We start from the raw sequence: 17,237 nt of genomic DNA on the forward strand, positions 1-17,237 counted from the left end.
GTGATTTATATACAGGGTGTGACGTGTATAATCTACAAAAATTAAACTACAGCTTCCAACGATATTTGTAATAGAAAAGTCTTATACGAAAAAGTTCTATTTTGCGTTTTTTTTTTTCGTAAATTAAATTTCAATTATGGGTCAAAATATTTTCTCTGGAACGGCCCTGTCCATGTGCTATCAATGAGTTGCGTGTTGTAGACCAGCCGCGTAAACAAATCGTCGTTGAAAGATAGAAATATACTTCTCAATTTTTGGGGAATTTTTCAATGCAAAAGTACAAACTAAGAAAAATAGATGTTTAAAAAACTGATATTTTCTTATTATAATAATTAATAGTAATTACTATCTTAAATGCATTGTTGTTACTGCAAGAGTTCGCAAACAAAACCACATCCGTAAGCATATATACAAACATAATCCATTAAAATTTGGAACAAAATGAAATAAAACTTACTATTTCTAGAGAAAATGGTGAAATTGATCTCCATTAGCGCGGATACAGGCATGGCACCGACGCACCCAATTTTGGCGAATATTTTCTCAAATTTCAGGTATTCCCTTAATTGTGTCAGCAGCTTCAAGTATACGGTTTCGCAATTCTTCCACCGCAGCAATTGGTGTATTGTAAACCAATGACTTCAAGTGACTCCAACGATAAAAGTCCATTGGAGTTAGATCGGGTTACCGAGGTGGTCACGGCACAGAACCAAAGCGTCTAATAGCTGAGGAAACATTTCATTCAAAAGTGTCGTTATTTCTCGAGTACTGTGTTAAGGAGCCCCATCTTGAAGATAAAACATGCGTGCCCGATCTTGTAATGCCACATCGTCCAATAATTCAGGCAACCGATTCTCCAAAAAGTCAGCATATGTTGGTCCATTTAGTCGCCTTTCGAAGAAATAGGGACCTACAAGTACATCGCCTATTATGCCAGAACAAACATTTACCGAGAACCGATGTTGAAAATGAGTTTCCCTAATCGCGTAAGGTTTTTCATCGGCCCATGTCTATTGTGAACATTATGGAAATTCTGTTGTAATGGTTGCAGATGATAGGGGTACAACAGCTGGCGTCTTAAGATGCGATGTACGGTACGAGATGAGGTTCTTACTTGAGTCGTCGAGTACTAATTGTGGGGTCTTCGTGAAGATTTTCCAACACTGTATCTTCAACATTAAGGTTCATTTGCTGACCACGTCCTTCTCCTTGAGGGATAACACTTCCCGTGTCTCGCAGCCGCTGGATTGTATTTGCATATGGGGGGTGACGTGGCCATCGTTCCCGGTACAACCTAGTCGCCCCGAGCTCATTTTCTCTGGCTGCACCATACACTAACACCATATCGACATGTTCGGAAATAGTAAATGCATTGTTTTCTCGGTTCATTGTAAAACTAGTTTCTGCACAAACTAAAAAATTAAGCAAAGTAAGAAATAAGAATCTCGTTTTTAATGTAATCGGCACGCTATTCTTATGTTTTACTTATTTATAAAAATTCACTGTCACTATCGTGGAATTATAAAATAAAAACTTTTGTCTGGAATCTTTCACTTTTTAACACTGAATAACGAATTCAATACAAATACAAAATCCGTTGACTGCACAAATTTGTTGACAATGTAATCTAACCTTCTTTTAGTATTAATTAATTAATTAATTAATTAATTAATTATTAATTTATTTAGTATTAGATTATACCGACTTAAATTATAAAGTTGCATCTCGGGTCGCATAAAAACATTTCCATTTTCTTTGACTAAACGAACTTTAATTTACAAAAAAAAAACGCGAAGATAGAACTTTTTCGTATAAGACTTTTCTATTACAAATATCGTCAGGAAGCTGTGGTGTAATTTTTATAGATTATACACGCCACACTCTGTATATTATTAGTGATAATACTTTTCACAACTGATTTTGTTAATCTTTGTTATTACTGGGACTTATGGTGTTATTGGGTTTGAGTAATTATATTTTAATCTGACTTTTCGTATCAATCACTATGATTTTGAAAGAACATATTTTCGTGGGAATTCGCGTCCACTGTAACCACCGCCGCCGCCTTAAATCGCGTTGGAATACGTAAACCTCATCGAAAATGTATATTTTCAATGTTTGCATGTCAAATTTGCCAGTTCTGCATGACGGAACAAAAGAGAACAATCAGATTAAACGGCAAGTGAGCCAACCGATTGTTTTCCAGACGATTAAACATACCGTTTACATGGTCTATAAGTCGACTGAGATGCTGAATGGAAGTCTAAAAGTGTAAATATGAAATTATGTTTCGATGTCAATAAATTCACGGCTAGCTTTCTCCGCAATTTCAATAAATGCCCGTTTTACTTTTGCAGCACTGACCAGCTCTGTGCACACCTGAAGCTGTGTTTCGTATTAGTTGCGCGTCAAGACATAAAATTATGGTAAAAGTAATGAGGGACTGCACTTATGCCGGAGTATAGACATTCAGGTATAGGTCACTTCAATTTGCGAACTGATAACTGCGGTAATATGTATAATTCAATTTATGCTAAACATCGGACATTACCATTTTGCTCAAAAGTAAGGTTTTGACGTACCTATTTGCAAAGTTGTTCAAATATTTGCGGATAAGTTTGAAGAAAACGTAAATAACAAAATAAAAAAACAGGTGATGATAATTTAACACAAACTAAACTGTATTTCGCATTTTACAACTAGTTAATAAAATGTAATCCATATTCACATACCACAAAATGAAATTTTGTTATTGTAATCCGGTTATTCCCAGTTAAATCTATTTTGTGTAAGATTATTTAAAAATTATTGGGACTACCGATCAAGCCGGAACATTAAAAATATAAAATAGTAATTAATTTTATAGAATGAACGTCATCAAACAGTCATCAGATTCCCATTAAATGGCTTTTACTGAATTATTACCGATCATTAACTGATATATAAGAGACGCTCTTTATTGTAGCCGTCAGCAAAGCGGTTGTAAAAAATATGCATTTCATTGTGAACAGTGGATACAAATTACAAACCAATGTTGGCTGTTAAAGTATATCAACCGAAAAATCATAGACAAGCTACCGGATCCTGATTATCTATTCAAGATCAAATACGCGCCGTGTTGATAAATGGACTTATTGAAAGGAATTAACAACATAAATCGAAGGTCTGGGGTCGTTATCCCGTCGTCGCTGCATTAAATAAATTGGTAATTAACATGAAATTCAGTTTTTGCTGTACAGTTCCACGCAAGATTTTTATAAAAATCGTGGAATAATAATGATAGATGAGTTTTATTAGTAGCTAGCACAAAAAGCGCCAGAATGATTTGATATTTACTACAAAAAGTTTTTATTTGCCTGTTCATAAGTTATATAACTATAATAAAGTAGTATGTAGACAAATGCAAACTACTGAACTAGAGGTTCCAAGAAAGAAACTAATAAAACCATATACCTACTATAAAGGACAACAAGCAGTTAAATTCGGAAACTTTTTACTGTCCACAGCTGTACTACATATACATATATACTTTGAAATAAATGTGTAAAAAAGAAGCGCCTAGATCCAGGTACACATGAGCACAGAAGCAATCATCGTTTTTATTTCTTTTGTTTATTAGCCCTAGGTAAAATTTTTGCAAAGCTACCTGCCCTAACATTAAGGTTTTCTGTCTTTGTCACTCCTATTGTGAACCATCTTCTTGACCTGCGTATCTCGCTAACGAGATAAGTTCAGTCAAGCTGTAAAACTAGAATTCATTATCATCTAAGCTGGGCAAACCGTCACATAAATATTAAATTCGAGACCATTCAATAGTTACAATCTCTTGCCAAATTTATCAACCCGTTTGTGCCATATTTTCCACGATTCGATTTACAGTTATTAAACTCGTAAATTTTCGCGAAATATGTCCGTATATCATAGTAAATCTTACTTTTAATGTTTCGCTTTATGGTTAATTCAAAGAATTAACAATCAGTGATATACTGGGTTCAAAGAATGAGAAAACTCCAAAACCTGTTTTGATTTTATTCGCGGTTTTTATTGCGCGAAACGTCAATAAGCTTATAAATAACGCGGTTTTATGCTACAAATATATTTAGGTGGCGTAAATTTCGCGATGGCAAAGACGTCTTTCGCGATGTCAGTAGTCAGGATGTCCCAAATAAATGATTTTCGAAGGATTTTCCAGTGAAAACAGATTTAATTGTTTCTCAACTGCATCAGTATTACGGATCAGGATTTTGTGAAATAAATATATAAAATTATGCAAGTAAAATAAGAAAAATGTGTAGTAAACATCACAATATACTTGTACTTTGATAAATAATAGCAGAATAACTATTAAGTATTCTAATTTGTTCTACAGATGTGTGTGTGAATAATAGCTTGAAATTATTAACCAATTATTTTTGTATTAAACTAAAGCTAGTTAATTATTAGCAGAATTAGACATTTCTTTCTGCAACTTAAGTACATTTAATAATGAATTTATTAATAAGTTCTCATTACCAATTGAAAGGGTGTTTGTAGAAGAAACGGCTTGTCATCACTAGCGTCATAATGCGTAAAAAAGCTTAAAATATTAGACGTATCATTTAACGGCACAATTACAGAATCTTTCCCACAAAAAACTTTCTTTCTTTAAACAATATACGTGTTCAAATAGATTGACATTTGTCTTTGTGCGGTCATTCTTAGAGAATAAAGTACCTACGGTGCTTCAATCAATTCATCATTAGAATTTCTCCTTGTCCGAAAAAGTAAAGACCATCTTTAATTTTCGGAACCTGTTAATAAAGTACAACTGTAAACGCCTGCGAACAATTAGATACATACTATTTTCTCATTATTAAAAAAAAAAATCAGAAATTCCTAAATAAAAAAGCTAATTTATGCAAATGATGTTACCAACATTTTTTTTAACTCGTTTTTAATTAATTTATTTATAGACATTATATTACAGTGATGTAAATAAAAGGATTAAGATTTTTTTGAAGGTGTTAAAAAACGGAATTTGCATACTAGTCACCTCCATCATATTTAAGTACAATTTCTGTTTAATTGGTACCTTCTACTATTTAATAGCTAATATTGCTGTTCACTTAAGTCTGACAGATATATAATTTAAAAAAGAGAAATATTGTTTCGTTTTGTCTTCTGTTACAATGATCTGTTATATTTCCCCTAATATTTCACTATGTTTATATGAATTAAAAATACATTTTTACTATGACTCACCATACAATCAAGTAAATGTTTATACAGTCTTTCCTGATTTTTATTATTTTTATTGCCAACGAAAAAAATAGTTTTAGTCAAAGTGATGGGAAATAATAAATTCTTAAACAACATTATTCAATAATAATACACCGTCCCCTTATTAACTTATTAACTATATTAAAAAATGCGGGTTATAAATCTGCCTTAGGCAACAGGTTATATAAAATTCACATTTTTTAACTATAACTATTAAGTAAATTTAAATGTTTTGATGATACTACAAAAACTGAATTTAAATTTTTATAAGAAATAAACCAAAATCTGCAACAAAAAAGGAATTCTACAAATTTTCTGAATGTTACGAATTAAAACAGCACATTAAAATTTTAATATGCTTATAATTTTTTTCCAAATTTGTCAGCTAACAAACCGTTTCGGAAATATATTGTAGCTATTACTTTCAAAACAGAATTCATTTTATATATTTAAAATACATGACTGCGAAACATATACAGAAATATGTAAATATGTGTATTCTTTTGACAAATTCTACCGATTAAAATCGACGTTATGAAAACTGTAAGTTTATACTTTATGATCTTACATCGATTTTTCAAAAGATAAAGGATGCCATAACGCAAAGTTATTAAATATTCATAATGCACGTTAGTAACGAAATTAATAAAGTTCACCCACAAAATTATTAATCGACAGAACGGTACAAACTGCTTATTTGATTATAAAGGAATGTAAATGATCAATAGGATTTTCATTAATTTATTCACAATCCAACATCAAAAAACTTTAATGGTGTTAGCATTCCTTGAATAAGTAATATCTATTGTATTGGATAAAAATTATTATTATAATTTGCGTTTAGATTAAAATTGCTTCTCTAAACCTCGTTTTTTCCCTTACCTTTTTATACAGGGTATCCCATAAGCACATGATCAAAAAGGTACTGCGATATTCTTTGGCTCAAAAGAAGTCGATTTGACCTAACTTCCATTAAAAAAAATTTCTGGATCCTCTGCTATTGACTATCGTAGTAAGTAGTAAATTGTGGTGAGTAGTTGTTGTACTTGAGTAGTAGTGATAATGATTGTCTAAAATTGAAAAAAAAAAAAATTTGCGTAAAAACTATGAATGCTACAAGATTTTACCAAGAGCACAAAAATCTCGAAAAAGGACTGATGTATCAATAAAAATAAAATGAATTCATTCCAGCGACCAAATAAAAAGTTCTGGTAATTCTTATACCAAGACACTCAATTATACGCAAATCAGTGCAAAACTCCTGTAACAAATTTCAAAATGGTTAATTTACCATTTAATTTAAAACGATTTGAACAACTACTATAACTTTAGTTTTTACCATATGCAAAATATATACAGAAGAATGTAAATGAATTTACGGACCCGCATCTATTTTTTTCTTATTAGCCTGTTTCTGAATGAATATATTTAATTTAAGTGATTAAGCTGACACTTTACACATATAGATATAACAAGAAATTGACAATATCTGAATACTAATGCAAAGGTATAAGAAAAAATATATTTTGTGAAACTATAAAACAAAATTTATAGCTCGATAATTCAAAGTACAATCTTGGTATAGAGATAAAATTTTGTTAAAAAAATATGAAGAATTCTTGTGTCACTAAGAAATTTAATGACTGAAAAGCTTTATGACATACTTATCTTAATAAATACGTTTTATCGTTCCGATAAAAGAAAAAATATATTAATAAGGATATTATTTTTTAGATAATTACGGATTATACTAATTAATTTCTAAATGATATATGACTTTTTATATAAAAAAAAAACGAAAAATATTAGAAACGTTTCAAGTGACAGAAACTATTAATAAATTAATTTTAAATATTGTACATATCCAAATAAACGTTCATTATATAACTTGCTGAACACTCGCTGATCAATAACGTACATATAACAACAAACAATATGCTACTTACGATATAATAAATCCTGTTGAGTCTGCTGTGACTGGTGTTGCGAATGATTAACAATTTGTATTTTGCTAAATATATACATATTGATAGCGCAAATCTAACATGAAACAAAACGGTCGTAAAACCTGTTGTCTATATGATGGGTGTCGTTATAGGCAAATGATTGGCAATTAAGAATTAGCTACCGATCATGTAATAGAAACCAAACTTCTACAAATATTACTTTCTTTGTCATATAACAAAGCTCTATATGTTATTTACGATTTCAGCTCAAAAACAACACTGGACTGCAAGTATTCATTATAGAAAAACTAAGACACAATTAATTCGTGAAAAATATCAGCAGTTAATGTTGATCTAAAAACTATCTAAAACTATACTATAAACTAGATTCAATTATTGAATAAGGAAATGGGACTATAATTTTTTTAAATAAAGTCACTAGCCTTTATGTTCTCCATGATCTATCTGATTTGGAAATTATTCTAAGAATTGTCGTTAATACTAACACAAACCCATCTACCATATACCAAAAACTGGTGGTTTTAGGTAAGTTTACTCAAATGTAGTTTTCTCGTACAAAAGATGAGCTTATTGAAGGAAGAAAAAAAAGATATGCTCTCTGAACAAAACTGTATCGGCTCTTTATTTTTTATTATTCACTTACTATTATTTATTAAGAAGTAAATTTTACATTGAATTAAGCTATTTGTGTACATATAGTTAGAATAAAGTTTTACAATCAAATCAACATTTCGGTGAGATTATAGTTTTATATCGAAAACAAACTAATCCTTATTTTGAAACTACACTGTACCTGTATGCGGGAAGCGGAGATCATTTATCAACATTTAAAAGTTATAATGGGTAATTATAATAACTTATATCGTTAATATATCGCACTCTACAATCGCAATTTAATCTATGCTTTGAAGGCATGATTATAATTCAGTTAAAATAAGGCAACTCTGTTAACCAGACTGGCAGTAAATTATTGTTTAACTTCTAATTATCTTATCTGCAGCGATGTAGGAAGAAAACAAATCTGAAACAATACTCAGATATACACCTAATCGAAATATTTTTTATGAGAACGATTTATTAGTTGTAAAATGATAGTCATGATTATTCAAGATTACTGAAATTGAAGGTATTTTTTTAAATGAGATTTACTGCTTTTAACGACAGGCTTAAATATTTTGTATAACAATGTAAAAATCATAGTTATGTCCCTTGTACCACCAAGTTTATGGGACTGAGATGGAGAAGGTCATATGTTTCCTTCAATAAAGCATTTAATTTTTATAATGGTTTTTAATTATTTCAGACTTCCAACTACGTAAGTATTTTGGGACATTTTCTTATTAACACCACTTTCATATAAACATCAAATTAATACTAGAATAACAGTTTATTGACAAATGTTAGAACTGACATGTTATCTAGTGAAAGGCAAATGAAGCAGCATTTCAAATGAATTAATGACTCATTTGATATAATCTCGTTTTTAATGGTAGTTCTAAAAGTACCTTTTATCAGAATTACAGTTACCCAGATGCACCACAAATTGTAATTGCTCAATGACAAATTGTAATGTGTAACGTTTAGGTCATTCATTTAAAAAAGAACTTTTAAGTTATGCCTATCAAGTCTTATTCTAACACATATTACACTTCCAGCATACGCTCTAAAAGCCTTACCACAAGTAGATCTATGCCTTCGTATCATTTGAAAAGTATTAAAGATTATAAATTTGTACCCACTTTTGAGATTAACTTAAGTTTAAACAGTATGGCACATTTCCAGACAATAAAAGTCACCACGATACCTAACCATTTTCTCAGAGAAATCCATTTAAAAAAAGCAGGTCGTGTTTCTACTAAAAAAAAATAAAATTACATTCAAATCAAGCGTATTTGCCAGCGAGTTTTAAAATTATCAGTTTATAAACGATTTTCTTAATTAGCTATTAAGTCGTGCGTGAGAGGAAGTTTAGCACCCAATCCATCTGATCTAAAAACTAACAAAATAGGCCTCAACGTGCTCCGCCTCAATGATCGCAGTTTCATTTCACCGTAACTGGAATATATAACTTGGTAATGGGATAATTACAGAGTACAGCAATTATATTCGTAAATCTGACATCCCCTATGACGATACCTTTCAGTGACTCCATTATTAATTACGTAGCTGGTCGTTATTATCATTAATTTAATTATCTATTAGCAAAACGTGTTTTGATGTTTGCATTATGCAGGTCTGATGAATTGCTGCATAAGTTTTTACAACACGAACATGAAAAGGCATAAAAAATTATTACCTCATAAAACATATGTACCCTGTAATCTTATTGTTTATGACTCGTAAATATGATTGTAGAATCTATAAAAAAACGTTAAGTGTGCCTACAATTTTCTAAAATGTCCTTTTACAGTCTAGATCCTCTCAGTTCTTGAGATACTTTATTTTTTATTCAGACTTTATATCTAGATCTCTTGACGCATGTTCTAAACTACTGAGACTAGAATTGAGACCACTGAGACAGTTATTTGATGCAAGTGACTAAAACGAGGCTCATCATTGTATCAATCAATACTCTCTCAAGGACAGAGAGACATTTTTTAGATAAAATAATTTACACTGCAACAAAAATTGAACTTATTTTCATTCAATTTTACTCAATAATGTGGCAAGTATAAATATTATCTTATTACTTCTTTGCATTAATATTTTAAAAGTAAGTTAACGTAAGAGAAAGCAGATATTATTCTATCGGCTGAGTTCAGTACGAAAAACGGGCGCAGGTAAATTTGGAGTATGGTCTGCCCTTTGTAAAAAAAATATACAAGTTAATAAAATGTACAGTTTCATTTTACATTAAGATCATAATTATAGTATTTATGTACGTTATAAAACATCATTTATCCTTTAGATAAATAATTTCCCAATCTTTTCCTGAATAAAAATGCAACAATAACTTCACTTATAATTTTTAATGAAATCAATGACTTTTCTCATGATTTTTCGCAATTTTGAGTAATTCCAGTAGATTACTTTCGTAACGTAGTATCAAATTTTAAAAAAATTACCGATTTATCGTAGATGTTTTAGATTATAAACCAGTTTATGTAATTAAAAATTCATCAGAGTTGGTCAATAGGTTGCTATCAGTCGATATGCCGGATAATTTCCATATGGTTTCATTTGATGTAAGTAATCTTTTCACTAATGTTCCGAGAGATGAGGCAGTAAAGGTTGTTTTGGATATTTTAGAGTCTAAAAAAGTATGTATTATTAAAACTGCTTTTGTTTCGGCCTTGTTAAAACTGTGTCTGTCACAAGATATTTTTAAATTTAATAATAAAATTTATAGACAATCAAACGGTTTAGCAATGGGACATCCTTTGTCACCTTTGCTAGCTGATTTATTTTTAGACAATTTAGAAAAGCAGATTTTTAGTAATAATGGTAATTTGAGCTTTAATAATATTTTTCATTGGTCTAGATATGTAGATGATATTCTTGCATTTGTGACAGGTCCTCCTACAGTCATTGATAATATTCTTACTGATCTTAATAAACTTCATTCCTCTATTAGTTTTACATTAGAAATTGAACATAATAATGAATTAAATTTCTTAGATTTAAAAATTTTCAAACATAATTGCTCTTTAGAATTTTCCATATATAGAAAACCAACTCAAACTGATCATTTAATTTCAAGGCATTCCAATCATCCTTTTCAACATAAAATGGCAGCCATTCGCTGCTACGTTCATAGATTGTTAAATATACCAATGTCAAATTTAAATTTCAATAAGGAAGTGCAGATATTGCAACAATTATGTATTAATAATGATTTTTCTCCTGATATTGTACAGAGAACTATTAATAGAATTTTGTTTCAGAAAAATAGAAATTTAGCTTTTCGTTCACAAAATGTTAACATTGATAATAATTACAATTTTAGATCTTTATCTTATTTAGGTAGTATTTCGGATAATATTTCAAAAATTTTAACTAAAAGTATTCCTAATCTCAAAATTTCCTTTAAAGTAAATAAGTCAATTCGTTCAAAATTTTCTAAAGTTAAAGATTCACAGGATAAATTGTCAAATAGCGGTATATATTTGTTATCTTGTAATGATTGTCCCGTCACCTATGTTGGTAGAACCATTAGATCATTAAATATTCGTATTAATGAACATTTAAAAAGACCTGAAAAGTCAGCTTTTGGGCATCATATTAATTTTACTAACCATTCATTTTCACCTTTAAACAATAGCAAAATTCTTCATAATATTCATAATAATTTTGATTTTCATAAAATTAATTTATTGGAAGACTTAGAAATTCTAAGAGAAATTAAAAGGAACCCTAATAACTGTGTTAATACTCAAGTCAATTTAAATTGTAATTTTAAACCTTTATTCAAGTATCTTTGGGAATCTCATTAATTCACAGCTGATAGTTTGTTATTAGTATATTGGTAGTTTAACTTTAAAAATTTTTGTTTTCACTTAGTTGGTAATCCTTAGAATTGTAGAATGTCAATTTTCAATTTCATTTAACATTTAACCTCACTTTATTTCACTCCACGTGTTCGACATTGTTAGTCAATTTCTGTTTCTTTCTCTTGTTATTTACCAGTAATTGATGTTATATTTGAAGTTGTATATTGTTATGTCGAACTTATTAAGATTTTCAACGTTTCCTAAATATTTTTTGGTATCTAAATTTTAACGTAAGTAAAAATTTGCTTTATATAATGTCATTTCAACCTCTTGTTGATATTTTAGGAATAGCTCCGATGATGACTATGTAGTCGAAAGTGCTCAGCTAAGATTTTAATAAAAATTTTATACACACTTTAACATACAAATTTCTTTGGCTTTTCTTTAAATTTCCGTAAATAGTTCCCAAGAAAAGTTCTATTCTAGTTGCGCCAAAAGGCATAAAAAATTATTACCTCATAAAACATAAAATTATGTAGATAAAATAACAAAAATTGGACTTATTTTCATTCAATTTCATTCAATTTTACTCAATAATGTATCAATTTCTATCCACATTTGATTGACTGAAATTTTCACTCTATTAGTATGAGCACAACTAAAATTTTATGAGTAAAACTATTGCAACAGAAGTGAGTGAATTTTACTCAACTTCGAGTTTCTGCTAACTATCAAGTGAGTGACTTTTGACTCTATTCTATGTATGTAAAACTAATTAACAGTTAACTTTTTCTCTAATATGATTCAAATTTAACTGAGTAATTTTGTACTATGACAATTTCAAAGGTGGGCAGTGCCCCAGAACCAACCGCCTCCGCTTCCATTTCATGATAATATCTGGAGTGGCTTTGCATCACTGATTTTTTTATAGTGTACTTTTAACAACGTTGAATGTAATGAACATAAATTCAACAATTTCAACCCCTTTCGAGTATATTTACCATGTTTCTGGTAACTTTCTTCTTACTTTGAGTTCTACCGCCATATAACGCTTGTCCCATTCACACCGCAACGCCCTGTGCCTTTTTCTTCCCAAACAATTTTCCTCTCTAATAAATTTCCGTTTTATATCATCGCCACAATGGCCATTATTCAAATTACTCGGTCGCAAATCAGCCTGGGCGTAAAAACGCCAGCGCGAGCCTTTTGTACACCGTTGGTCGATAAATCAGCATTATCGTTTTATTGGGTAGTTTGCGAGGCGTCTGAATGTACAAAGTGTAAACATATTAACTGTTCTAAACGATAGCGTGAAATGCGGAAGTCCTTTTTAATAGAAATATTAAGGAGCATTATAATAAAAGTCACAAAAGACCTGAATGTGTAAATTACAGAATGCGCAGAATTGCATGCTGCCATTTCGTTATTTATGGGCCGTAAACCATTAATGTGGCTAAAGCGGCGCAATGGACACCGGCCCGACAAAAAGGTTAATGCAAGAGCGAGCATGTAACTCGGGATTCTGACGTCTTCGCGCTGGAAGTTCTCGTACGTCTATTCCGCCCGGGTTCGGTTAATCGTTGATATAAATTTGCTAATAGGGTCGTTTCTACAGGGTGATTCATTAACAATGGGAAAATCGAAAGCTGAAGATACTACACGTGAAATGGTGACCATTGGCGCAAACATGCCTTATCCGAAAGTTGTTAGTTTCGGAAATACAGGGTGTTGAAAGTTAAAATTTTAAATAGTTTTTTTGCGATTATTCTGAAAATATGTAGGTTACACTGCAAAAAATGTAAACCTTGAAAAACGCAAAATTACGGCACGAATCATTGGCAATTCTGTTACCTATGATTCGTGCCTGAATATTACTGAGCTTATATAAATTTACAAAAAAGTTGTAAATTCACATCGTAATTTTAAATAGATCCATACATATATTACTGTGTGATTTTACATGCATAATGTTACAATTTTAATAAGTACTAATTTAATTTTACCTTGTAAAACTGTAATTTTACTTTGTAAAATTGTAATTTTACATTGTAAAATATTAATGTTACCCTGTAAAATTGTAATTCTACAACTGAAAATTGTAATTTTAATTTGTAAAATTTTTGTTTTACACACTACTTTTACAATGGTGTTGTAAAACTATTTTGTGTTTTTTAGGTTCACACTGTAAAATTGTATTATTTAGGCCCGGTACTTTGAGTCTCGGTTAAAGCTGGATTAACTCATCAGACTGATTAGACTTTACATATACTGATTTATTTTATAAATCACAGTCTAATCGCTTGATTAGTTAATCAAACCTTAACCGAGACTCAAAGTACCGGGCCTTAGAGATATTTTTACACCTACATGTAGAAATGCAGTGTATTTTCACTAAATAATGCATATGGTGTAAGTTGAAAATTTTACGTAGATATAATTTAGAATAATGTAACATTTAAGTTTCATACTACAAAATTATAATACATACCTTTTTTTTTATTTTTTCGTAAAGGTGTCAAACTAACTTAAATCAATTCCCATCAATGTAATTTTGTGCAGAAAAATTCAAAAGTGAGCTGTGCGCTGGCTAAACTTTTGTTATTAATTAACAGTTAATAAGTTTTAATACACACATTTCACATAAAATGTCACTAACAGCAATGCTATTGTACATAAATATTAAATAATAAAGTACTTATTGTTAACTTCAAATTTAAACTTCGTTAATAGGTATAAATTTATTAAATTCCAGTAGGATATGCTATTTAACTCCGTAGCGCTGGATTTAAGTAAAGTAAAGTAAAGTTTAAGTAAAGTAGTTCTGAAAGTTTTTGTTAAAATAATGTTTATTGTGGACAACTTTGACTATCTGTTATCCGAAATTAAATTTAATCAAAAAGCAAAAAATATAATGTAATGTAACCTCCAAGTCAGCCGAGCTAACCCAAACATATTAGAATTGGACCTCTTAAAAAAGTTATTAAGTTAGTTTAAATATTAAGAATAAGTATATCATTAAGAATGGGCAATCTCTAAACAGGAGTTACTACACACCAAAATGTGTTCTGATTTACTGAAGTAACAGAGAGTAATACCTGTACAGATAGCGGCAAATTCAGCATCAAATTCGTAATTCTCGTGCCAAAAAACATAAAATCACCAATTTTCGAGTTGATTCTGCTGAAAATTTCAAAATTATTGAGAAATTTGAAATTAAAATTCCAACTTTGTTGTTGGTCCAGTTTAGAGATTGCCCATTCTCAATGAATGACCCTGTATATGAGTATCAAATCAATGGTTAAGAATTCTTAATATTGTTAAATTTTAACTAGCCACTTTTTGGTACACATTATCAAGTCAATAAAATCGTTAATTGTTAACAATTAAGACATTGCTTTTTTAATTAAGAGTTGCCTACAGTAATCCATATCTTTTCGAGGAAAAGAACTTTTTTCGTATAAAATAAACACGAATAAAACATAGTTTCATAACTCCTAGTCTAAACTACAAAATAAACTATTTATTTTATTGTAAAGGTATTACACTATAATCCTACAATTATGTACTAATGTTTAAGAGTAAATTTTGTAATTAGGAAAGTTATTTAATAATTTCATTATATCAGGCATGTGTATTTGCGTAGATTATTGTTATTTTAGATAGCTTCTGATTCCATCCTTGTCTGTGGAATTATTTCTTTACCATATCCAGCATCCAGCTTATTATCAGTTATTATCAAAGAACTATTTCATACTATATGAATTGATTAGAATTAGCTTAATACCCTTAGAATGAAGAAAAAACTAATAATGAAATAGATGTGAGTAAAATATTGTGGAAGTAATTCAATGCTGGTCGAGGCAGAGTGGTTATTTCTCATCATATTATTAATATTTATACCTAATAATAATGTTATGACAAAGTAAACTACTTCCACACATATTTATTAAAATTATAAATTAGTTTAAATATCTTACCTTTATCTTTTTTAAGAAAGATCACTAATTATAAGTATAACGCACAATATACGCACAACTCACTACTACAACTACACAGCGTGGTCTGTCTGACCAATTGCATCATTGCTAGTCTAGACGCGCTGTTGTTTCTACATTAAATCTTCTGTAAATATACTTACCCTTTAATGTAAAATCACATAACCAAATGAAATATACATTTTTATTGTAAAATTTTTTAACTGTGGTAATAGCACGGTGTAAATTTACCGAAATTGAGATTATAAAGTAAAAACACATAACTTTCTTAGTAAAATATAAATATTTTTATTATTACGAAGAATATTTAATTTTACTTTACTTATTATGTAATACTGTAGTGTAAATTCACAAATGTATTGGATTTTTACCCCAATTTTTAAGAGTGTAGGAACTTGAAAATTTGTAAAACTATATTTTTTTAAGGCGACGAATAAGATGCGTGTTGTAATTTCAGCATTATTCATAGAGGGCGCCACTTACGACCAATTTTACCGAGAATTTAGTTAACAACTTTTTACCCTGTTTGTCTAACATTGATTCAAAACCTGAAAGAGCAATCATTTTTCCATTAATTATGTATTCTTGTTTCATTTCGGTATCTCGATCCGTTTTCGAGAAAAATCGAATTAACGAACACTATGTTTTGATAATACGAGAAATTAAAAGCGAAACAAAAAAGTGTTTCTTCGTGTTATTACAACAATTACAACAAACTGGAAGGATTTAGCTTTACTTTTGTTCAGAAAAAAGTTAATGAACTGAAACAGTTAGATAGTACTTACTTAAAAGACAATAATTTGTTACGCCTGGCATTTAAAGCAAGACATTACCATTGCAATACGATTGAAATAAAGAAATTATTTATAAAGACGCTACGAGTTTCCACCAGGACGACCACTTATTGTCTATCAGACACCGAGTGTGGCACAAACCGTATAAAATGTCCATGAATGAAAATAATCATAATCAGCCTTATAACACCTCATCCGCAGATGATTAGCAGAGATAACTTTGTTGCGGACGTGAGAGAACAGTTAGCCTATTCTTTTGGAGACGGCCGACAATCTTTTTCGACGTACTTCAAACGAAGGATTATTTGAATCACTCCACACCGGTAAACGTCGGCTAGCGAGGGAAACAGTTATGACAATGTTAACAGAAGGTTGACAGAGGATATTTAAGTCTTAATTATGTCGCGGGTACCGTGAACGTAGCAATATAGGCGCCACGTGCTGGAAACGTACGAAACTCGTAAACGTAATTAATTAATTCATTTGATTTGTGACAAATGTGCTGTTAATTAACATAGTAACGTCCTTAATCAAGAAGAATATACTGTAAGAAAGACAATAACTTTCATCACAGACCAAATGTAGCCTAATAGTTTATTTCAGTCCAGTTCAGTTCAGTTCAGTTCAGTGAACGTTTTTTCAAAGCTTCTTAAATGGTAAATAGTGTCAAAGTAACAGTAAAAGACAGTTTATAATTTCTTAAGGAAAACCGAATGATTTATAGTTTTTAAGAACTAGCAATTTTAGATTTATCATTTGGCTTTCAACGCTTGCTCGTTGCGACTTATTAAA

The sequence above is a fragment of the Anoplophora glabripennis genome, unplaced genomic scaffold, assembly GCF_000390285.2.
Source record: "Anoplophora glabripennis isolate ALB-LARVAE unplaced genomic scaffold, Agla_2.0 scaffold53, whole genome shotgun sequence".
In the NCBI taxonomy this organism is placed as follows: Eukaryota; Metazoa; Arthropoda; class Insecta; order Coleoptera; family Cerambycidae; genus Anoplophora; species Anoplophora glabripennis.